We start from the raw sequence: 24,580 nt of genomic DNA, 5'->3' as shown, positions 1-24,580 counted from the left end.
TTGAATGGAGAATAGATTTATCTATGTCTTGCAGAGAAATGTTTGAACTTATGATAAAATCCCAAAAGTAGCAATGATAAAGAATGGAAACAAATCCAGTTCTTTATTATCCATCCAAAATAGAAATCTCAGATGAATCATTTGTCTAGACTTTTACATCATTCTTTCTTATTGCATTGGAAACTATTAGTTAACTTAACCTGCTACTGCAAAGTTACTCTTAGAGCTCACCTTGATGATAATATTGACTAGTGACTATTTTCCATATTTAAGCTGGTGGCTGGGGAAACTCTGATAGTTTTCCATCATTAATATATTAAAAGTAAAGTATATTTAGGAATTTGAAGTAAAAACAAACTTCCAGCCAACCTTTGAGAAATTAATTAACAGGGATGGTCAGACCACAGGATAAAGAAAGTTCTTTGATCCTGATGTTTAGTTGTTAGACAGTGTGATGTCATTTATTTGAACTTCCTAAAATGTGCAAAGGAGAACTAAATGGAAACTGTTTGAAGTAAGATTCAAGATCAAACTATCTATTTTCTAACTTTTTGGTAATGGCATGTTCCAGCATGTTCTCATTCTTGCTCTAAGTATAAGGTTGTTATTTGGACTTGGGGACTGTCCCCATTGGCCAATGAACAGTGTCCACAATTGGGCAGTGGATGGGTTCTGTTAAAGCACCTGTTTATGGATCCTAGGGCATGTTGGGAAGTTTATTCAAAGTGGGGGAGGGTGGTGGTGGAGGAGGTGGGGTCCCTATTCATTTTAACCCCTTCCGAGCTGCCTTCCAGGAAATTATGCCGTAGGTCTGTTGGTTTCCACAAAACTACACCAGATTTAGTTTTGAGATATTTAGACTTTTTCCAGTTACTTCCTATGTTGTATTTTAGAACCTGTGAAGTCATTTAAACATTATAGGAGGCTATCTAGTAACATAATATTTGAGAAAGTAAAAAATGAGATTGATTAAATAGTGCTTTTTAAAAATAGATAAAATAAGCAACTTTCAAAAGCCCTGATCATTTGCCTGCCTGACAATAATTCACTGTGTGTAAAGTGCTGAGACACTGATGCAGCATGATTTAATGTATCCATTAAAGATTATAGACCCAGGGGCAGGACTAGGAGTCATAGCTGATAAACTGTGAAGACTCCTCAGGAAGTTTGCAGGGGCACTGGGAAAGTAAGTGGGATTATAGTTTGTGTTACTAGGATTACACCCAATAGGAATGTTACCCTTAGAGCAGTACAAGAATTTGGGAGTATTTGTTCCATGTGTTAATTTGATTGGTTAATTATTGTCACATGTACCGAGATACAGTGAAAAGCTTTTGTTTTGTGTGCCATCCAGACAGATCATGCCGTACATAATTACATCCAGGTAGTAAAAAGAAAAATATAATGCAGAATACAGAGAAACAGATGGGAAGATGTGGCAGTGAATATGAAAAGCTCTAGATAACATACAATGGAAGGTGAGGAAAAATAATCTTCACCTTTCAGTTATCACGATAGGGCTGAATTAGTTTAAGGCTATTCAGAAAAAATGCAGGTTTAAGAGAGATGAGTCTGATGACATTAGAAACTTGACAGTTGGTTAAGTTATTTGAGATGGATAGGGAGGGTGGAGAAGGAAGGATTGTTTACATTTTTCATTAAACAATGTCCTGGATCAAATGTCAGGAAGAATTTATTCTTGTCTCCTTCTCAAGCAGTTTAATAAAGCAGATTGGTAGGTATAAATTTTTCCTACAGTCCTTCAAAAGGAGTTGCACAAGTTAATGACAGACAAATGGATTTCCAGTTATACAGGTACACTTCAGGTTAAGTGCAATTTTTTCTACTCGTGGGTTTCCACCCAGGCAAGTAGACCTTTTACCATAGAACAATACAGCATAATACAGGCCCTTCGGCCCACCATGTTGTGCCAACCTTCAAACCACTCCTAAGACTATCTAATCCCTTCCTCCCACATATCCCTCTATCTTAAATTTCTCCATATGCTTATCTAACAATCTCTTGAACTGACCAATGTGTCAGCCTCCACCACCACCCAGGCGGTGCATTCCATGCACCAACCAGTCTCTGGGTGAAAAACCTCCTCTGACATCTCCCTTGAACTTCCCACCCATTACCTTAAAGCCATGCCCTCTTGTATTAAGCATTGGTACCCTGGGAAAGAGGCGCTGGCTGTCCACTCTATCTATTCCTCTGAATATTTTGTATACCTCTATCATGTCTCCCCTCATCCTCCTCCTCTCCAATGAGTAAAGCCCTAGCTCCTTTAGTCTCTCCTCATAATGCATACTCTCTAATCCAGGCAGCATCCTGGTAAATCTCCTCTGCACCCTTTCCAATGCCTCCACATCCTTCCTATAATGAGGCAACCAGAACTGGACACAGTACTCCAAGTGTGGTCTAACCAGAGTTTTTTAAAGCTGCATCATTACTTCACGGCTCTTAAACTCGATCCTACGACTTATGAAAGCTAACATCCCATAAGCTTTCTTAACTACCCTATCCACCTGTGAGGCAACTTTCAGTGATCTGTGGATATGAACCCCCAGATCCTTCTGCTCCTCCACACTGCCCAGAATCCTGTCATTTACCTTGTACTCTGCCTTGGAGTTTGTCCTTCCAAAGTGTACCACTTCACACTTCTCCGGATTGAACTCCATCTGCCACCTCTCATCCCAGCTCTGCATCCTATCAATATCCCTCTATAGCTTAGACAGCCCTCCACACTATCCACAACACCACCGACCTTTGTGTTATCTGCAAACTTGCTAACCCACCCTTCCACCCACTCATCTACGTCATTAATAAATATCACAAAAAGCAGAGGTCCCAGAACCGATCCCTGTGGGACACCACTAGTCACAGCCCTCCAATCCGAATGCACTCCCTCCACCACAACCCTTTGCTTTCTACAGGCAAGCCAATTCTGAATCCACATGGCCAGGTTTTCTTCATTAATTTATAGAGTCAGAGGAAAATTTCCCAGAGCTTTCCTTAAACTAGGCATAGTTTTTTTTTTCTCTCTGCATTTTTTCCTCTACCGTGAGATTGCCTAAATAGGGGCTTTATCATTGGTAGACGTGAGTGCACACGTCTGGATGGACAGGGCTTTGTGGACAAGATGGCCTTAGAGTAACAACAATTTCTTTATAGAGACAGCAGCTTCACAGGAGTGCTACTTCACAGTAATTTGATAGCAAGCTGTTTGATAGTTGCCTTAAGGCACATAAGGAAATATTGGAGCAGATGATCAAAATCTTGGTCAAGGGGTAGGTTTTGTAAAACATAGAACAGTACATCACTGGACAGGCCATTTGGCCCACGATGTTGTGCCGTTCTTGATGCCAATTTATACTAAGTGTCCTCCTCCTGTGTATCATCCATATCCCTCCATTCCCTTCACATTCATTTGTCTATTTAAAAGCCTTTTAAACTCCACCAAACTGCCTGCTTCCACTACTACACATGGTAACCCATTCCAGGCACCTACCACTCTCTGCATAAAAAAAACTTGCCCCCCACATCACCTTTAAATTTCCCCCCTCTAACCTTAAAAGCATGTCCTCTGGTATTTGACATTTCTACCCTGGGGAAAAGATTCTGACTGTCTGCCTATCTATGCCTCTCATAATTTTAAATTCCTCTATCAGGTCTCCTCTCAGCCTCTGACGCTCTGGGGAGAACAACCCGTTTGTCTGACCATTCCTTATAGCTCATTCCCTCTAATCCAGGCAGCATCCTGGTAAACCTCTTCTGCACCCTTGCCATGGTCTCCACATCCTTCCTTTAATGGAGTGACCAGAATGCACACAATACTCCAAGTGCGGTCTGACTAAAGTTTTATAGAGCTGCAGCATGACTTCCTTACTCTTATACTCAACATCCCTACCAATGAAGGCAAGCATTCCATACGCCTTCTTTACCAACTTATCCACTTGCGTAGCCACTTTCAGTGAACTGTGGACTTGAACCCAAACATCCCTCTGTACTTCAATGCTATTAAGAGGCCTATTATTAATTGTATACTTTCTCCTTTCATTTGACCTCCCAAAGTGCCCAGATTAAACTCCATCTGCCACTTCTCTGCCCATATCTATAATTTATCTATATCCCACTGTATTCTTTGATAGTCCTCTACACTGTCCACAATTCCATCAATCTTGGTGTCTTTTGCAAACTTGCTAGTCCACTTATCTACATTTTCCATCTAAATCATTGATATATATCACAAATGGAAGAGGTCGCAGCACTGATCCTTGCGGAACACCACTAGTCATGGACCTCCAGCCAGAATAACAACCTTCCACCCCTACTCTCTGACTTCTATGGGCAAGCCAGTTCCGAATCCAAACTTACAAGGAAAGGCTTAAAAAGGGGAAAGAGAGGCAAAGAGGCAGAGAAGTTTAAGGAGTGAATTCCAATGTTTAGAACCTTAGCAGCTACAGGTACAGCTGCCAGTGGTGCAGTGATTACATTCAGGGGTGATCAAGAGACGTGAATTGGAATAGCACAGAGAATTCAAGAGAGTTATGGGGCTGGACAAGGTTAGAAATTTAGGTGTGGACGAGGCCATGGAATGATTTGATAACAAGGATGTGGTTTTAAAAATCGGGGATTGGTTAACCAGGAGCCAGTGTAATTCAGCAAGCACAGGGGTGATGAATGAATGGGATTTTGAGTTACATCAGAACTTGGAGGATCTCAATTTTATGAAGAGTAGACTGAGGAAGGCAACTTGGGAATACATTGGAACAGTAGGGTCTACTTTTTTTTCTGTTGTGATGTACGTTTATGTATCTATAAGGGCAAGTCTTTTGGATTCCATTTGGATTTTATAGCCTTCAATACTTGACATTTAGAAAATAAAAACATGATCTTTGAATGTTTACATATTCTGCTACTCAAATTCCCTTAAGCAATTTGAGCAAATTTTCAAACCATTTAGTTTTCCTGCTGAATATGCACATTGGTTTTAATTTTGTAACTGTTCCAAATTAATCCTTTAATAACAAGATAAATAAATAAATGACTGGCTGCATTTTTAAATCATTCAGGGAACAATAGGAACTGATAAATTATTTATACCTTACTGTAGTCTTATAACGGTATTAAAAATTCTCTGAAAATCATCTTTCCAGAAATATGAGAGAAAATCTTTATGATCAAGAGATGTAAATAACTTTCAGAAACAAATATCAAAGATCCTTCCAAATATTAGAAACTGATTTATTTTACTGCTTACCTGATGCTAGCCTTTGATGTTCATCAAAGAGGTTAATTGACTAAGTTGGTATTTAAAAAGCCCAATTCCAAGTATATATAAAAATGGTATTTCCACTATATTCATGGTAAAGAGCCAAATTAAAATATAGAAGAACCTGTGGCCATGTGGTGTTCTGGGTGCTTAAAGTGCCTCCACATATCTGCTCAAGTTCACCAAGTATATCCTTCTACACTTCAGCCCCATAGCATGCAGGCAGAGAATTTTTCTTTATATAAGGTTACATTTTTGCAGCTACTATGCAGCATGGGTTTCTGCATCTTGGCTTCTATTTCTGTGAGTGGATCTCATGTTGTAGGATATGTTTAGAGTCATACAGCACAGATACAGGTCCTTCGGCCCAACAAGTCCACCCATCTAGTCCCAATTTTCTGCGTTCGGCCCATATCCCTCTAACCCTTGCCCCTCCATGTACCTACCCAAGTGCCTCTTAAATGATACTATTGTACTGCCTCAACCACTTCCTCTGGCAGCTCGTTCCATATACGCACCACCCTCTACGTGAAAAAGTTGCCCCTCACGTTCCTTTTAAATCTTTCCCCTCTCACCCTAAATCTATGCCCTCTAGTTTTTGGACTCCCCTACCCTGGGGAAAAGACTGCTACCATCCACCTTATTTATGCCCCTCATGATTTTATAAAACTCTATACGATCACCCCTCATTCTCCTACACTCCAAGGAATAAGGACCTAGCCTGTCCAACCTCTCCCTGTAACTTAGGCCTTCTAGTCCTGGCAACATCTTCATAAATCTTTTCTGCACTCCTTCCAGTTTAACTATGTCTTTCCTACAACAGAGTGACCAAAACTGTACACAGTACTCCAAGTCCGGCCTCACCAACAACTTATACAACTGCAACATAATGTCCCAACTCCTATACCAGTGCCCTGATTGATGAAGGCCAGTGTGCTAAATGCCTTTTTCACCACCCTGTTTACCTGTGACACTGCTTTCAACAAACTATGCACTTGTAGTCCTAGGTTCCTCTGTTCCATTACACTACCTAGTGCCCTACCATTCATTGTATAAGTCCTACGCTGGTTTGACTTTCCAAAATGCATCACCTCACACTTACCTGTATTGAAATCCATTTGCCACTCCTCGGCCCACTTCCCTAACTGATCAAGATCCCCCTGTAATTTACGATAACCTTCTTCACCATCAACAACGCCTTTCAATTTTGTGTCATCTGCAAACTTACTGATCAAGCCTCGTGCATTTGCGTCCAAATCATTTATATAAATAACGAATAACAAGGGTCCCAACATAGACCCCTGCAGCACACCACTCGTCACTGGCCTCCATTCTGAGAAACATCCTTCAACCACCACTCTCTGCATCCTACCTCCGGGCCAATTTTGAATGCACCTGACTAGGTCTCCCTGGATTCCATGGGACCGAACTTTCCAGATCAGCCACCATGCGGGACTTGTCGAAGGCCTTGCTGAAGTCCAAACAGACAACATCCACTGCCCTACCCTCATCTACCTTTTTGGTTACCTCTTCAGAAAAACTCTTAAAGGTTTGTCGAGCACGACTTTCCACACACAAAGCCATGTTGGCTCCTCCTAATCAGACTCTATCCAAATGCTGGTAAGCTCCTGTCCCTCAGAATTCTCTCCAGTAGGTTCCCTGTTACTGACATCAGGCTAACTTGCCTGTAGTTCCCTGGCTTGTCCTTGCTATCTTTCTTAAACAACAGAACAACATTAGCTACCTTCCAGTCTTTGGGAACTTCACCAGTGGCTAACGATGAAGCAAATATCTCTGCATTGCCTCCGCAATTTTTCCTCTAGCTCCCACAAAGTCCTAGGATGTACTCAGTCAGGCCCTGGGGATTTATCCACCTTAATGTGCTGTCAGGCTGTAATATTTCTGGCAGTAAACACCAAGGAGAAATATTCGTTTAAAAATCCTACCCATCTCCTGTAGCTCAAGACATAGGCAAGCCCTGCTGATCTCTAAGGGGACTTACTCTCTCCCTGGCCACTCTTTTACTCTTGATGTAGCTATAGAACCTCTTGGGGTTTTCCTTAACCATACATACCTGCCTGATCCATCTCATACCCTCTCTTTGCCTTCCTGATTTCCCTCTTAAGGATATTCTAATCTTTTTATAGTCATCAAGGGATTCACTTGTCCCCGATCTCCTAAACACAATGCATGCTTCCTTCTTTTTCTTGACCAGAGCCTCAATATCTCTCGTCAGCCAAGGTTCCCTAAACTCGCCAGGTTTACCCTTCACCCTAACAGAAACATGCTGCTCCTGGACTCTTGATATCATACTCTTAAAAGCCTCCCACTTGCCATTCGTTCCTTTCCCTTCAAACAGGCTCAGCCATTCAACCTCTGTTAGATCAAATTCCCCCAAAACTAGCCCTGCTCCAGCTTAGGACCCTAACCTGTGGACCTGTCCTATCTTTCCCCATCACTATCTTAAAACTAATAGTTTGTTGTATCCCAATGAAGTTGACATTGCACTTAGTGTTGAAGGAATAGTGATTGCCATTCTCCGCTCTGACAGTAGCCTACAAAGGTTTTGCAGATTTTTTAGCAGAGACTTGTGCTAATTCTCTTCCTGATGTGTCTCAGTGCCTTCCTCTACAGAGCATCTGTGGTGGTTATGAGCAGACTAAGAACCATTGAGGCTCTTCAACTGAGCGAATTGATGAAACCCCACTGAGACATGTAGGAGAAATGTGAATGTTCAGGAGCATATGGGCTGGCAAGCATGTTGGGGTATTACTTCTGGTGAAATTGACTTTATGGAGGGGAGCTAGCTTAAACTTGGCAACTTCAGGTTTCAGTGAGGCAGGTTGAAGGGCAGACAGCCAGTTCCTCTAGGAGATGTACAGATATTTTAACATTTTGTTCATGAGACTGGAAGACTTTGAAATTCCTTTGGTGTCTGGATTTCCCAGGCCTTGGGAAACCTTGTTAAACCTTTTAACTAAACTTACTTCCCAGTGGGGAATCTGCCAGGGCCAACAGACACACAGAATGTGGGGAAATCCATTATTCTGGGCTTCCTGCCCAATACACTCATTTCTGTAATCTCCTCAAGTGATGATCCAAACCATTGAGTCTAAATTAGAGAGTATAAATTAGATTTAAATAATACACAGAAAAAAATGAAATTTAGGGTGGGTGGGGGTAGGGAGATGGTCTTAGGAGAGAACAGCGAGAGGTTAAAAATGTAAAACAAATTTGGTGAAATTTTCTTAAAATTTCCAACATCAATTTTGAAGAATTGAGACTTCATATTTGTGAAGTTAAATTTTCATTGCTCAGTAGTAATGTTAAAAGTTCACTTACACTGATTGTACCTGCACTAATTTTTCATGGCAAAGATTGATTTCGTTGTTAAATCTATCAGTGAGATACTCCTACAAAGCGGCCTTTAGAGAAACAATATAATCTAGATTGCAACTTCCTGACTTCAATGTTTGACCCGACTGTGTACTCTGAAATTCGCAGTCCAAATTACTTCATATTAATGGTGAATACTGTTAGTCTTACCAACATTATTAACACAGAATACTGGCCAATTCCTCACCAAAATGGTGCAAGCTAACAATAATCATTGCTGTTCGGCATTCTGCATATGAATGACATTTTTCGGAGATATGCAATGTATGTTGGTACTGTATTGCTGTTCTACATTGCTGTTCAGTAAGGTGAGTTACAAGGATGTAGCTTCCAACCAAACGTACTTTATTGAAGGGAAGAACACTCAACTGGCAGCAGTGGTTGATACAGCAATATTTCAAGTCGTTCCACATAATTCTTGTAGCTTACCCAATATTCTACGTGGTGGAATCTCGTTTAGTGGTACCACTGAGTAGATCACCGAAGTTTCCACCTCAAGCTCCGCTGACAGTAATCTTTGATATAGACTGCTTTTCACAAATTGGGAATAGTTACTTACATATTCCAGTTCAAAGGAGGCCATTTGGCCCAGCAGAGTAATTCCATCAGTGTCATTTCCACCCCCCCCCCTTATTTCCTGGGTGCCATGCAACTTATTCTTTCTTACATACCCAAGGAATCTCCCTTTTTTATTTAGCCACTTATCTATATTAAGAGGTCATTTACACTTGGCATTTAAGCTACCTGCATGCCTTTGCAATGTGGGAGGAAGCTGAGATAGCAGAGGAAACCCACACACTCACAGGGAGAACATTCAAACGTCACATAAACAGTCAGGTGTGGTAGTAGTGCTAACGGCTGCACCACCATGTCATCCTTTTAACATAGATTTAACGTTCAGAGACTTGCCCCAATCTCTCTTCTAATGTGGTGTGGTGCTCCCTTATACAAAGTATCTGTGGGAACTATGAGGAGATAAAGAAACTTTGAGGTTCTTCAACCGAGCAGATTAATGAAGCTACACTGAGACATGCAGAGAGAACTGTTAATGTCCTGTAAGAATATTACTTTGGGGAAAAAATGTGCATTGCATTTAAAAGGTCATTGATCCAATATTATCTATTTTGTATCATCAAAGTTAAAGTGACCCTGCTGTTCTCAATATCTATTGGTCGGATGCTGGATCCATTTTTTCAGCATTGATATTGCATTCTCGTATGTAGTTTAGCATTTTAAATCATGTCATGACATTTAAATTTTGTGGATTTTTTTTTGCTTACTGCCTTGTCTTACTTTACACTGTGGGACAGTTAAAGAAATTAATTTGATTTGTATTATCCAAGCTATGATAGAAAAATATCAAAGATACAAAACAGTAGAGAAAATGGGAAAGAAGAGCAGAATAGAATAAAAGAATGAATGATCTTGCAGCAAATTTCATGGACCATTTGGCTGGCTACCATTTAAAGGTCATCAAATTTAAATCACTTCATTTAATTTTCAGTTGATAATACAGATTTTAGTTACTCAATAGTTTGTGTTTTTCACATATAAGTATTCTATTATTTGTATCTTGTCAGGTATCTTTTTCCCCATCATTATGGTGCCTCCTTAATATTTCATGTGAGATTTGTTCATTAGGTTTCCATTTGGTGGTGTTAACTAACAGGTAGTACTTCTTTCTGCAATTATCTTTCACAAGCTGAAAAGTTGTACCAAGACATAGACACTCAGTGACAAAGTTAAGGATGATTATTTAATTGATAAATTGTGAAAATAATTACACAAAACATCTCAAAGAAATATATGCATCTCTTGTTTAGTTTTGGAGACCAGGGCCCCCGACTTCCACTAAATCTCTCTGCACTTTTCTTTACATCTTTAAACCTTTTAAAACCTACCTCTATGGCCAAGCTTTGGACACCTGGTCTTTTATCTAATCTAGGGTTTGGGGTCAATTTTTATTTGATATTGCTCCTTTAATGTTCTTTGGAATGCTTTGCTACATTAAATGCACTATTTAAATGGAAATTGCTGTTGTTTGCACTGGATTGGAAATGACCTTAAATAAGGGAGTGAGTTGCTGTAATACACATAAGCCTCTTTTTCTTAAATCCAAATTGACATGGTGCGGATACTTTTGATCATTGAAATTCTGGCCAAAATTCTGCTCTGTTTCCAACCTCCAGCCTAACAGAAAATTAATGGTAATACTTTCAAAATCTGCAAGATTATTTTCTCCATCATCTTAAGAACTAACATACAAAAATTATAAGTACAATCTAATTATTGTGTATACTACACATTAATGAATCTATTTTTATTATATTTCTTCCATTATGCTAAGTGGCATTATTTCTTTCTCATTCAGAAGCCATTGGCTTTACCAGAAATGGATGTTGCCTTTGGCACCATTACCTCAGTTTTTCTGTACTCCTGAATGCCACTGTTATTGATATAAACATGATTTTTGATATGAATCCAGCATGTTTTGACTATAATCAGTGGATCATTACTATGTCACTTAATGATTCATTGTAATCATAATATGGTTATTCACAGTTGATACTTAAAATAATGCAATCTGAAGTCAATTATCCACATAGTTAGTCTTTATTGTTAAACTTATGGTAAAAGTGCTTGTTGTGCATTTTCCTATTTATAAATGAGCTTATGATTGACCAGATTTGTGTCAATTGATTTGTCTTTCGAAGACAATATGAAATGTATCAGTTCTGGGAATACTTTTCTAAGAGCTCTGGAAGGTCACAAGAGCAATTGTATAACTGCTGTATTCAAGAAACATGCTGGCCAACGATCTATAAGAATAAAACATTTAGTAGTATGTTAGGTGGTATCAGTTGTCATTTAAATTGACGTTGATTAAAGATTTATTTACAGATCAATTGCAGACAAATATCTGAATGACCTCGGACTATTGTGCGTAGAGCATATGCCTATCTATTCACAAATAGGTCCAATGAGATAAATTTTGACCTACTTTTGCATAATTTCTTAGGTAGGTCATTCAATTTATTAGAGAAACAAAGGACTGCAGATGCTGGAACCTAGATGAACATAGAATTCTCCCACTTTAGGTAATCCCCACCCCCCTTCCCCACAACACCCCCCCCCCTCCGCTTTGCTTCTTCTCTTCTTCCCTTTCCTAGTCTCTCTTTTTCTACCTTTTTTTTCCTTTCTTTCCTTACCTCTGACCCATCCCCCGGTGGATCTGCTCTCCCCTCCTCCCCCGCACCTGCCTATCACCATCTCTTACCTGTAACTACCTATCGCCACCTTGTGTCCACCCCGCCTCCCCTCTTTTGTCCACCTATCACTGCTCTGCTTTCCCCTCCTATATATTGGGCTTCCCCTTTTCCTATCTTCAGTCCTGAAGAAGGGTCCTGACCCGAAACATTGACCGCCTGCTTTTCTCCACGGATGCTGCCTGGCCTGCTGAGTTCTTCCAGCATCATAGTGTTTTTCATCATTCAATTTATTAGTTGAAGTCTGAAAGGATTCAATGGAGGTGCATCATAGTGGTGACAGTTTACCCTTTCTTGCAAACATAACAATGGCAAAACCTCTAAATATGTCAGTCCTACAAACACTATTTCAATTAGAGATAACCTGAAATTAAGTTCAACTTGTTTACTTTTTAAAAAAAAGAACATTTATGATGGGAATTGAGTTTTACTGGCAACATGTGCTTCACTTACATATCATCTGCTAGCCACAGCATGGTGCAGCAATGACCACATTAGTAATGGTCCACTGTTGTAAGGCCTCGAGCACTAATGAACAAGTGTTGAATTTTTTTTGCACACAGGATAGAGAACAGGTCCAGGTTGTTAGGAGGGACAAGGAGCTATGTCAAAATTTAATTGGGCAGAGGGCAGGTGTCAGTACAGATCAGCCATCTGGTAAATGACTGGCAGTCAGTGATCAGGATTGTGCCCAATGGAGCTGATCAGTGATTGGGAATGGTGCCAGCGAGGGGGATCTGTAATCATGATCAGGTCCAGGGGAGGCACAGTCAGTGAACAGGATCAGGACCAGGCCCACTTGAGGGGAATTTCAGTGATCAGGATTGGTCCCAGGGTAGGGGTTAGTGAACAAGGATGACGGTCAGTTGTGGTGGCTTGAGGTAGACGCTCCTCATTCCAGTCATCTTCTCCCAGAAGATCAATTTGCACCAAGAAATAAACAGAATTTCTAGGCTTTTATGTCCAATCATATGTAGTAATAAACAACCAATAGAAATGAAATAGAGGACCATTCTGTTTCATGGAGAAAGATTTAAAAACAAGCTCTCTGCATGAAGTACGAGGAAAACACCTGAAAAATTGAAAGATATTTAATGTCATACTGAAAAATTGGGACCAAACTGGAAGACGGGATGAATTTGTAAAAACATTAGTTTAAACTGAAAATTGCAGTGAGCCTCACGAGAAGAGTAGAAGATCTTAACTTACTATAACTCTGTACAAGACATTGGTGAGACCTCACTTGGAGTATTGTGTGCAGTTTGAGTTGCTGAGCTATAGGAAGGATGTCATAATAGGTGCAGAAAAGATTTCACAAGGACTGGAGGGCTTGAGTTATAAGAGGGGCTGGATAGGCTGGGACATTTTTTCTATCAGCGTAGGAAGCTGAGGGGTGACCTTACAGAGCTATATAAAATCATGAGGGGTGTATATAAGATGAATGGTCACAGCCATTTTCCTAGGGTAGAGAGTCTAAAAGTAGAGATCATAGATTTAAGGTGAGAAGGGAAGGATTTATAGGGGACCTAAGGGGTAACTTTTTCACGTAGAGGGTGGTGGGTATATGGAATGAGCTGCCAGAGAAAGTGGTAGAGGCGGGCACAATTAAAATTTTTAAAAGACGTTTAGACAGGTACTGCACATAATATGAAATGTTTAGAGGGATTATGGGTCAAACGCAGACAGATGGGACTAGCTCAGGTAGGCAACTTGGTCAATATGGACAAGTTGGGGAGAAGGGTCTGTTTCCGTGCTGTATAACTCTAATATAAAAATTGCACTTAGGTGAAAAGTGACCAGATAAAAATGAATAAGAACCTTATTTTATTGTTTGTAGAACCTTTACACAACAGCCTGCATGACGCTGTAATTACACACAGCTCCAGTTCCTTATATATAGGGTCAATTTCCTTTGAGGATTTTGGGTCAGCAGATGGTTGTGACGTACTCACATATTTTATGGAGTTCTGTTTGCTCAGCATACTCCTGGCATCTTTTGTCCATTTCATCAGACACATGCAAATTAGTTCTCTAGTGATCAGTAAATGAATATTTTTCTGGGGCAGGGTGGTAAATGGAATTCTTTGTGGTCAAAGTGGCAAACCTCACTCGCTCCTTGTTCACACCTCTGTGAAACTTTCTGAAATTGATACTAAGTTAATGTGCTGACAGGTTAGTTCAAGGTTCCATGACATTACACCTTTGGGATCTGGTTAATAAAAGTTTTGATTGCTTTGATGTCAAACATTTTTCCAAATTTTGTACAGGGATTGCTACCTACACCTCCTTCACTCCCACATCTGTTAAATGTGCCAGCCAACTCTTTGACTTATCTGATAGGAAAAATTATCTATTGGATAGCATTTATTGGAAGTTCTATGTTGGAAGAAATTAATCTCAACACATTATTTAATGTCTATAACTCTGTTGCAATTCTGTGATGCGATGATCACTTTTCATCATGTTTGCTATTCCATAGAATTAATGTAGCTACTTCACTGCATCTTGGTCAGTGTCAACAAATGCAGACAGTCAAATGCAAGTACCACCCATATCTGGTAGAGCAAGCTTGAATAGACTACCTAGGAGTTCTTGGTGGCACTAGTCTTAAATCCTCCCCTCCAACTCCCCCCTCCCCTCCAACTCCCCCCCCCACTTTAGCGAGTTGGCTATTGCAATATTGATGGTTAAAATTACTTGAATCAATTTATGTTGCATCATTTGTGGTTTTGCATCATGGGAGACCATTCCACAGTGGAAAGTATTATACGTTGCCATCAATTACTTCAAAGAGAGAACAAAATCTTACTTCTGCATTCACGATTCATGAATTGTATTGTAAGCACTTTACAGTCAATACAATGCTTTTGAAATGTTGTTCTTGCAAGGTAGGATACACAACTGTCAGTTTGCACACAGCAAGTTTTCATTGTAGTTACAGCAAATAAATGTTATTGATAAACTGTCTTAGAGTTACACTCTGATTGGCAATATTGTTAAGATGCTTGGTGCATTAGTAGTATGCCTGAAAGCATGCATGAAATGCTAAAGTGTGGAAGAGCAAAATTCCAACATTGTAAATGAACTTTATCCAGAGTCTGGAGCCTTAGCTTTCAGTTGTAATTGGTGGACAGCTCCACATTAAGACTTGCTGACTAAAACAGGGTGTGGGATCTGCTGGCTGCTGTCTCGGCTTCCATTGCCGCACCATCAGGAGCTGCCCATCCAAGAACTGCAGTGAAAGCTCGATTGTCTGGTATAGAAACTCAGACTGCTTTTGTCATGGATGCTATTTTTCAAATACGATATGTCTCCAGTAATATGTCCTGCAGAATACTTACTGAGGTGCTCCCATGGGAGATTGATAGTTGTTCCATGGAAGAAGAGTTTGCTGTCCTCAATGGGAATGACAGCATTTAAGCTCTCACCACTAATCCATCAATGCTCATGCTGTTGCCTGTCAGCTAGTTAGCTCAAGATCCCTCTGTGCAGAGGGAATAGACCATGCTGATTTGTTGATGTTGATGTGGTTTGTGGCTTAATTGGATTTATAATTATGGTTCGTTTAGTTTGGCCTGGTATTCATTTATTGTGGATAAATAATCAGCAAAGAAACAGAGGTGATGGAAACTGAACAACACTGACAATGCCAGCATCTAATGATAACCCTTGTTGTACTTGAGAAAGTGGTGAGGACCTGCTTCCTTAACATGTAGCAGTGGAAATACTTCCACAGTGTTGTCAGGATGTTCCAGGATTTTGGTTTGGTTGGAAGGAAAGAGGGGGATACATTTTCAAGTCAGGATAGTAAGTGACTTTGAGGTGCATTTGTTGTTATTGGCATTGCCATGCACTCACTGCTCTTGTCCTTCTAGTTAGATGAGGTTACAGGTTTGACAGATACTATTGAGAGAGATTTGGCAGGTCATTGTGGTGCAATTTGTGCATGGTACACTCTACAGATATGGTGTGTGGCTGGTGGAGAGAGTGAGAGAATGGGGTGCAAATCATATGAGCTGCTTTGTTCAGGGTGGTGTCAAATTTCTTGTGTTGTTGGGGATGCACTCATCCAAGCATGTAGAAAGCACACTATTACACCTAAGACTTGTGCCTTGTATGTGGTGAAAAGGCTTTAGTGTATCAGAAGACACTTGCTACTTGCCACTCAGCCTCTGAGCTGCTCTAATCTCCACAGTAATTAAGTGGCTGGTCCAGTTAAATTTCTGTTCAAGAATATTGACCAGAATATTGAGAGTAAGGATTTCATTAGAGATTGTCAAGCTCATGGTTATGTGGGATTATTGTTCCTTCCCACTTATCAGGCCAAGGTTGACCATGGCCCAGGGCCTGCTGCATCCACTTGTGACTGCTTCATGCTGATGGTTGAGAGCTATGGCCACTGAAGCCTCATGTCCAGTTAGAAATGGTGTAGACTCAAGTGGAAGTTGATCATAAATGCTACCTATCCCTTGTGGCTTCCTGAAACTGCAATGGCGTCCAGAAATGAAACTTCAGCATATGTACATAGCTAACTCTCTTTCCAGTGAAGCATTAAAACTGCAAGTCACTGAGAACACTTTTCAGTGATGTAGATAGTTGTGTACTTCCCACTACTAAACACCAAGCAAGCTATGCGCAATTAACAATGATGTTGGCTGGCTGGTCACAGACCCATTCAGCAGTACTGGCACCTGATCAGTGAGATGTCCAACTTCTTTTCTAACTGCAGCTTTCCCCTGACTGTGGTCGAGAGACCTCGCACCTGTACCTCTGCTATCTCCTGCACCTCTGCTCTCACCCTCACCCCTCCCAGACCCAACGGGGATAGGGTCCCGTTGTCCTTACATTTCACCCCCACCAGCCTACGTACCCAAACACATCATTCTCCGCCACATCTGCCATCTCCAACAGGACCCTACCACCAAGCACATTTTCCCCTCCCCACCCCTTTCTGCCTTTCGTAGGGACTGCTCTCTCCACAACACCCTTGTTCACTCCTCCCCTCCTCCCCACCACCCCCCACACCCAGCCCGCTCCCATCCCAGGAACTTTCCACTGCCCCTACACCACCTCCATCCAGGGACCCAAACAGTCCTTTCAGGTGAGACAGAGATTCACCTGCACCTCCCTTAATATCATCTACTGCATTCGGTGCTCCAAGTGCAGCCTCCTCTACATTGGTGAGACCAAACGCAGACTAGGTGACCATTTCACAGAAACACCTGTGCTCTGTCTGTAACCATGACCTGCATCTCCAGTTGCCAGTTACTTCAACTCCCCCTCCTACACTATCACTGATATATCAGTCCTCGGCCTTCTCCACTGCCAGGAGAATTTCAAGCACAAACTGGAGGAACAGCACCTCATTTTCCATCTTGGAACCTTGCAGCCTAATGGCATGAACATTGAATTCTCCCACTTTAGGTAATCCCTACTCCCCCCCCCCCCCCCCCCCGCCCCCACCCCACCATGCTTCTACTCTTCTTCCCTTTCCTAACCTTTTTTTTTCCTCTGTCTTCTCACCTTTGACATCCCCTGGTGGATCTGCTCTCTCCTCCTCCCCCACACCTGCCTGTCACCATCTCTTACCTGCATCTACTATCACCACCCTATGCCCACCCACCTCCCCTCTCTTATCCACCTATCACTGCTCTGCTTTCCCCTCCTATATATTGTGCTTCCCCTTTTCCTATCTTCAGTCCTGAAGAAGGGTCCTGACCCGAAACATTGACCGCCTGCTTTTCTCCACGGATGCTGCCTGGCCTGCTGAGTTCCTCCAGCATCATTATGTTTTTTCATCTAGATTCCAGCATCTGCAGTCCTTTGTTTCTCCAGTGTGGCAAGAGAATGACATCAAGATGTGTCTACTTTGCCTGTGCTGGCATGCACGGGCAATGTAAGTACCATTGGGCTGGTCAATTTGCTCAGTAGCAGAAATTATATTGAAAATACACAGATTCATTGCATGTAGGAAATTGGAAGCAATTTGGCACCATTACCACCACCACAAGCCAAGTGCTACAGCTGTTGTGTTTACAATTTAAAAATTCAATCTTATTTTCTTTGGAATGCTCATCAGATGTTTAAGTTTTTAAAAAGATGATGTACATTGTTGTTTACCTTTAATTTAGACAGTACACAGAGCCATACAATAAATAATATCAGGAATTGGGTGAAAAAATTGGGATATATTACTGTAAATGTTACTTCTATTGCTGGGAAAGTATTCCTGTTCATAACCAGAGGCTAAAGATGCTGAGAGCAGTGGAGTATAAAGTACAGGAAGATAATTTCCAATATTTGAGTTTTTAAAAGTGCATGTTAGAAAAATACCTTCAGGAAACTTCATCCTGGCAATTATTTATTACCAGTGAAGAATGAGGGAAAAGCTGTTGGTTCCAAACATTCCCTGGGAGCCGACAGACAACCAGAAGGCTTTTAAATAAATCTACTGGAATGTGCTTAATAATGTTAATCGATATCAATTTATATCAGAGGTTGGACTCTGCAGGAAAGTATATAACTCAATCTTAAGAAGCAGTTTCTGATGTCTCTTCATTGGTCAATAGACCCAAAGCCTTATGACATTCCGGCCTTTGTCCATTAGTTGTTCGTGTATTAATTAGTAATGAATGTTTCATTTTCCATTGTATACTTCACTTGCTTTGTCAGAAACATATTTCTGTACAACAGACTGCTAAGTGTTTTGCTGTAGGAGCTTTTTGCCTAAAAATTAATTCTGCCTAAAAATAATGCCCTTTTCAGTGCTATCCATTGGAAAATCTATACTTTCCGGAATGCAGAGAATATGATGAGCTGGAGTTCTGTGTGCAGTTCTGGTCACCAGCGTATAGGAAGGATGTGATAGTGCTGGAGAGAGTGCAAAAGAGATTCACCAGCTTGTTCCCTGGGATGGAGCAGTTCAGTTATGAGGAGAGATTGGAGAAGCTAGGTCTGTTCTCCCTGGAGTGGAGGAAATTAAGACGGGACATGTTTGAGGTATATAAAATTATGATTGGTATCGATAGGGTAGACTGCAGGAAACTTGTCCTCAAATCGGAGGTAGATAAAACTAGAAGACATAGGTTTAGGGTAAGGGGAAGAGATGCAGAGAGGATATGAGGGGGACCTCCTCCACCCAGAGAATGATAAGTACATGGAATGCACTAACTGAGAGAGTGGTTGAAACTGGATTGCTGACAGTATTTAAGCAGTATCCAGATGAGCAATTGAATTACTTAGGCGTAGAGAATTATGGACCAAGTGCTGGGTGATGGGGTTAACATGGAAGGGTGCCCACTGGTCAGGGTGGCTGGGTTGGGACAACTGACCTGTTTCCGTGCTGTATGATTCTATGATTTTACATTTTAAATTATGCCACTCAAGAAATTGCATCATGCACTTCCTATCAGAACTTGTCAATGACCCACTTTCTGTGAAGGTTGCAGATGTAATGTGATTGTTCTTTGTGCAATGCTGTTAGATACAGGCGACCCCTGCTTTATGGAGGGGTTGCTTTCCTAGAAAACCATCCTTATCGCAGTTTTCTATAATGTGAAATCCTGTTTCCCATTGAATCCCATGTTTTAAGTGGAGATATTTTTCTCTCAACAGTAATGATACCACAGCTCCTGGTTCACATGGGTTGGGGGGGGGTGGTGGTGGAGGGAGGGCACTTAAGAGATTGCCTTGTCAGTTTTCAAAGCAGATCTCGTAAGTGGCCAGTACTACTTTTAGAGACACAAATGACTGCTGGTGGTTATCGTCTTCTAGCTTCAGTCTGAATAGAGACACACCTTTAAACACATGTATCAAATATAGATAAAATGATTCAATGATATAAATCACAACAAATAACAGTGGTCATTTAGGTTTACAATTTGCAATTAAACTTGTTGGCCCTGTTTCAGATATCTTGAGGGTAAATAGCATGGAAAACTCTTAAAAAAAAATGCTGGACAGCAAAATGAGCCTACCATGCTAAAAACAAAACCTGCCACATTATCTGTGCATATATCAAGAAAAATGAGTTGAAAAAAATCAAGAGACAAAATGTTGTTGTTTCTTTCAACCTTTGTGTTTATTATTTCTTTCCATATAAATGCCATAAGAACTTTTTTTTCTGTATCTTGGATTTTTGGGTAATAATTTGTGAATTCCGTAAAGATGAATTTCCGTAACCTGAATGGCTGTAATGTGGAGGTCACCTGTATTGATTTATTTGCCTCCAAGTTGGACCAGTGATTGGACAGTCCAAAGAAAGGCATGCTTTCATGGGGCTTGATTCTGAATGGCTGCTCAGACATTTCGCACAAACTTCCACAATCATGCTGCAGAACAATTACCTAACTGTTTTTTTCAAATTTGTCCATCTTGTACTGCATCTGGAACATACTTACCCACTCCATTTGTCTAACTTAATTGAAGCCTCTTGGTATCCTCCTCACAGCTCACAATCTCACCCAGTTCCATGCTGTTGGCAAACTTATCTAATCACTAATATATTTTTATATATACATTATTGTGAATAGCTGGGACTCAGGCACTGATCCATTTCAACAACCACAAAACACCACCTGCCATCATCTGCCACCTCTATTTTTTCATGTATGTCAACCAATTTCTATGCCATTTTATTACCCCATGTGTTTTAGTTCTGCACACTAACCTCTTAAGTTGGACTTTTAGTGAAGACTTATTGAAAATCCAAATACATCACATCCACTGGTTCTCCCTTGCCTATTCCACCAGCTATATCCTCAAAAGACCTCCAGTATGTGTGTCAAACATGGCCAAAGTTTTCAGTCAGTGATGATAGAGAGCTGTGACCCTTTATGCACGTAGGACCAGTTGTGCTCCCGTGCCTGGGGAGCTCTATCCCAGTATCATACTTGGTGGAGGTGACTGATCTACTGCTAGCTGTGACTAGAGGGGGAGGGCGATTGTTGCTTAAGAAAAAGAAGCTTTCTCTAGAGGTCTTACTAGATCCCAGTACATTTTTTTCCATATCCAACAAGACCATTGACTGTAAGTTTGTTATTCTCATACATGCAAAGTATTCACATGTGGGATCACTAAGAAAATCATCCTGACCTAGTTAAAGTACTGAACGGGGTTGGAACCCAAGTGTTTTTATCTGATCTGAATATGACACACGTTGTTTGGTCCTGTTGGGCTTGGGTTAGGGAGTTAGGCTCTAATTTTCTCTCCTTTCACTTTGGCTAGCGAAATAGGCTGAACTGGTGACTGATTGGGCAGCATTGCCAGCTTCCCTAAGCTTCAGGTGGTGATGGACTGCACAAATCAGACTTAGGAATCCCCTTCAGAACCCAGAGCTTTGGTGAATCTCAAGGGCCACAATTCGGTAAATGTACAGTCAAGGTTGGGATGCTTGCATAACTCTTATTTTTAGGCAATCCACACTGCCTGTCATGTTTCAGGAGTCAGAATGCCCTGAGAGCTGGACCTTAGAGGATAAGGGATATCCCATCCTCTCTTGTCATGAACTCCGTCCATACTCCAGCAATTTCAGCCACCGCATGAAAGCTACAAAATCATCAAGTGCCTTGTGCAGAATACCATTGCTTAATTAAAATGTCTGTCATAGTTGAAAGCATCTTGTGAGGTCATGCTGTTTCTTGCAGCACTACTGTTTAGGTGTACTTTGTGTGTGGACAGTTGAATGCTAAAATCCTGCCAGTCTCTGTGACCCTGGATGGCCTCCTGGCACCTTTGGTGCAAAGTACATTCCGCCAGGATTGGAAGATGATAGTCAGCAAAATTGGGAGCATGGTATCTTCCCTTTACTCCTTTCCCCTGTCTCTCTCACTGGCATTACAGCCAAAACAGCACTTGCAGCAGTGCTGAGTAAGAGCTGAGAAGCCCCTTGTGGCTCTAACCTTGACACGTTTTGACACAACCAGGTCTAGCAGCTACACTAGATTTGATGATTCTTGTCCATAGACCTCACTAATTCCCTTGTTGCCCAGGGAAATGGTCTTACACTTGGATCATGATCTAAAACAAAGATGCTGCAGGTGACACTTGCATTCCAAAGAATTTCTTGAAAGTATACCTAGAGGTGGTTTTAACTATGTCAGCTCCTTCTTGGCTTTTATTTTGGTCACCTATTCAGACACCTCTCTTTGTGACCTTTGCTGAGGAGTTGCATTGATCTTCCTGTAATTTAGAACACAGTGACACCCCATTGAGTGTGCCTACAGGTGGCACTTGCACTCAGCCCGGATCATGTCCATTGTAGGCTTTCTCTCTCCATGGACCAAGAAGCTGTGTTTCCCTCTGCTGGATTTCAAACAATTACACCTCAGCAAAGAGTCGGTAAATTTGTGATGTCAGCCCCGAACTATAGTGAGTCAAAGATTCCAGACATAAAGTGGCTGTGTTCCAGCAATCACAGCCAGTATAAGGCCACAGTAGCACTTGATTCCTTTGTTCTTCCTCCCTGTTCCAAATACAAATAACACTGGGTGCACTCTATTAATATTTAATTAGTGACCACCGAGAAAGCAAGCACCATGCAGGGTCATACTGGTGGGGTGAAAAATAGTCCTGGCATGCTCTGAGCACTAAATTGGCCAAGTAGGAAATGCAATGCTCGATCCAAAGCATTATCAGCACTACCAATTATAGTGATTAAGTTAAATACTGCTTTTAGTTATAAGGCATTCTGGAATCTTAGCAGGTATTTCATGAATGCCCATAATTTTGTGGATACTTTTAACTGCAGCATTAATATGGTGACTTGTGTAATTACCGGTAACCCCTGTGTTACAGAGGGGCTGTGTTCTTAGAAAACCATCTGTATCGTGATTTTCTGTAACACAAATCCCCTTCTCCCATTGAATACCATGTTATAAGCAGAGATGTGTTCGCACAGGATATTTTTCTCATTTTAAGCCATTATGATGACAAAGTGACCCACTACAGTTATTTAACAGCTGAAGCAAACATTAGACTCGGGGGATGGACAAGCTCGTAGATTAGGAAAGGATTTAGGAATGGGGATATCAGGGAAAGGGATGGGATTCAAGGATCAGGGTTATGTAGAAGGAGTTCAGAGGGGTAATGGGTTAAAGCATGGTGACAGTGAAATGGAGTAAAGGGCGAGGGATTACTTCAAGGAGTTGGCCGTGGCTCCCCATGATGCAATACGTCAGACAAAATTCCTCACAGATGAAGGGTTTGGCAGCATTGCACTCTGAGATGTCTGTTCACATGTCCTTGGACTGGAGAGGGCTGGCAAAGGAGGGACTCAGCTGTGACTTCCAACCCAATCAACATGGTAACGTCATATCCAAATCTTGTTGCCCCCACAGTATTGAGTGACTAAAAATAAAAATGGACAAAATTTGTTGTTTCTTTCACAGTTTGTGTTTGTTTATTTAAATTTTCCCCACATAAATTACGTAAGAGTAAATTTTATTCCGTATCTCAAATTTTTGGTTAGTGATTTGTAAGTTCCGTAAGGGTGAACTTCCATTACCTGAATGGCTGTAACATGGGGGTCGCCTGTGTCAGTTATTGGTTTGGATGCAGGATATGCAGATGGTGCACAAGCTCTGATGTATAATTAGATATAGCTATCAGACATTTTGCAGGACTGGGGGGTTGTTGGGCTTCCTCAGCACTAGAGAAGATCTGTTGATGTTTGGAATGTGGGAGGGAAGGGAAGATGGGCGAGGCAGTTCTTTAGCCCCAGAGGATCCTGAGGTTTGTCATTACTGGGAGTTAGTAGGTTAGTGGTGGTGATAAGGAGTCACAACTTCAGCAGCAGTCCTTTGCAAGAGATCTCTGCAGAAATAATGAACTCGGTTAACTGGATCAACTCCAGGAAATAATACAATTCTGGCCTGGAATTTCCTCACAGTTCCACTACCGCAACCTTGTTTCCTCCATATTTCTGATGAAGTTATGACAGAGAAGTTGGCACAGTGCCAAGGAAATTACTAGACCATTGATTTCTCTGCAAAATACTGCTATATAAATAGAAGTAAAGCTTCCAAGCTGGAAGGTTTTTATATTCATTACTGGGACTACAGTTTAAGATAAAGGGTGGGGTCTTGGGCACAAGGAAGGGTGTATGTGCAAGGTGTACATGCTTTGCTGGCTTCTATGGTGGATGGCAGAATTTTGATACTGTGTGTCAGAATCCCCCATATGTGGGTCATGGAAACCTGTATTCCGGCCGTCATAGAGTAGAAGTTTACAGGCACAGAAACCAAAATCAAAAGGATATCAAAATATTGAAAAGCAAAGACTGCAGATGTTAGATGTCTGAAGTAAATGCAGAAAATGCTGGAAGTAATCAGCAAGTAAGACCGCATCTATAGGTGATGTCAAAATATATTGTTAACAATTTCTTCTCTAAACGTGTTTCCTTCAGATGGTTAAAAACATTATTTTTCCACAAAATGCCTCCGAATAGCGAAAAAAGGGAGAGTCCAGAAAATTGTTTCTGTGGCAAAGGCACCAGAATTGCATGGTCTACATGACTTGCTGGCTTCATCTCATTTCCAGGGTCTGATTTCTCTGGACTGAGGCTCGGTAAATTTACAGCTTGTTGTCATTTGAATAATGAGTAGGATCTGAGTGTTTACAGGACGAGTGGTTTAGGAGCTTACTG

This window comes from Pristis pectinata, chromosome 10, assembly GCF_009764475.1.
Source record: "Pristis pectinata isolate sPriPec2 chromosome 10, sPriPec2.1.pri, whole genome shotgun sequence".
NCBI classification, from domain to species: domain Eukaryota; kingdom Metazoa; phylum Chordata; class Chondrichthyes; order Rhinopristiformes; family Pristidae; genus Pristis; species Pristis pectinata.
The sequence above is the reverse complement of the archived record's forward strand: the minus strand, read 5'-3'. Positions refer to the sequence as shown.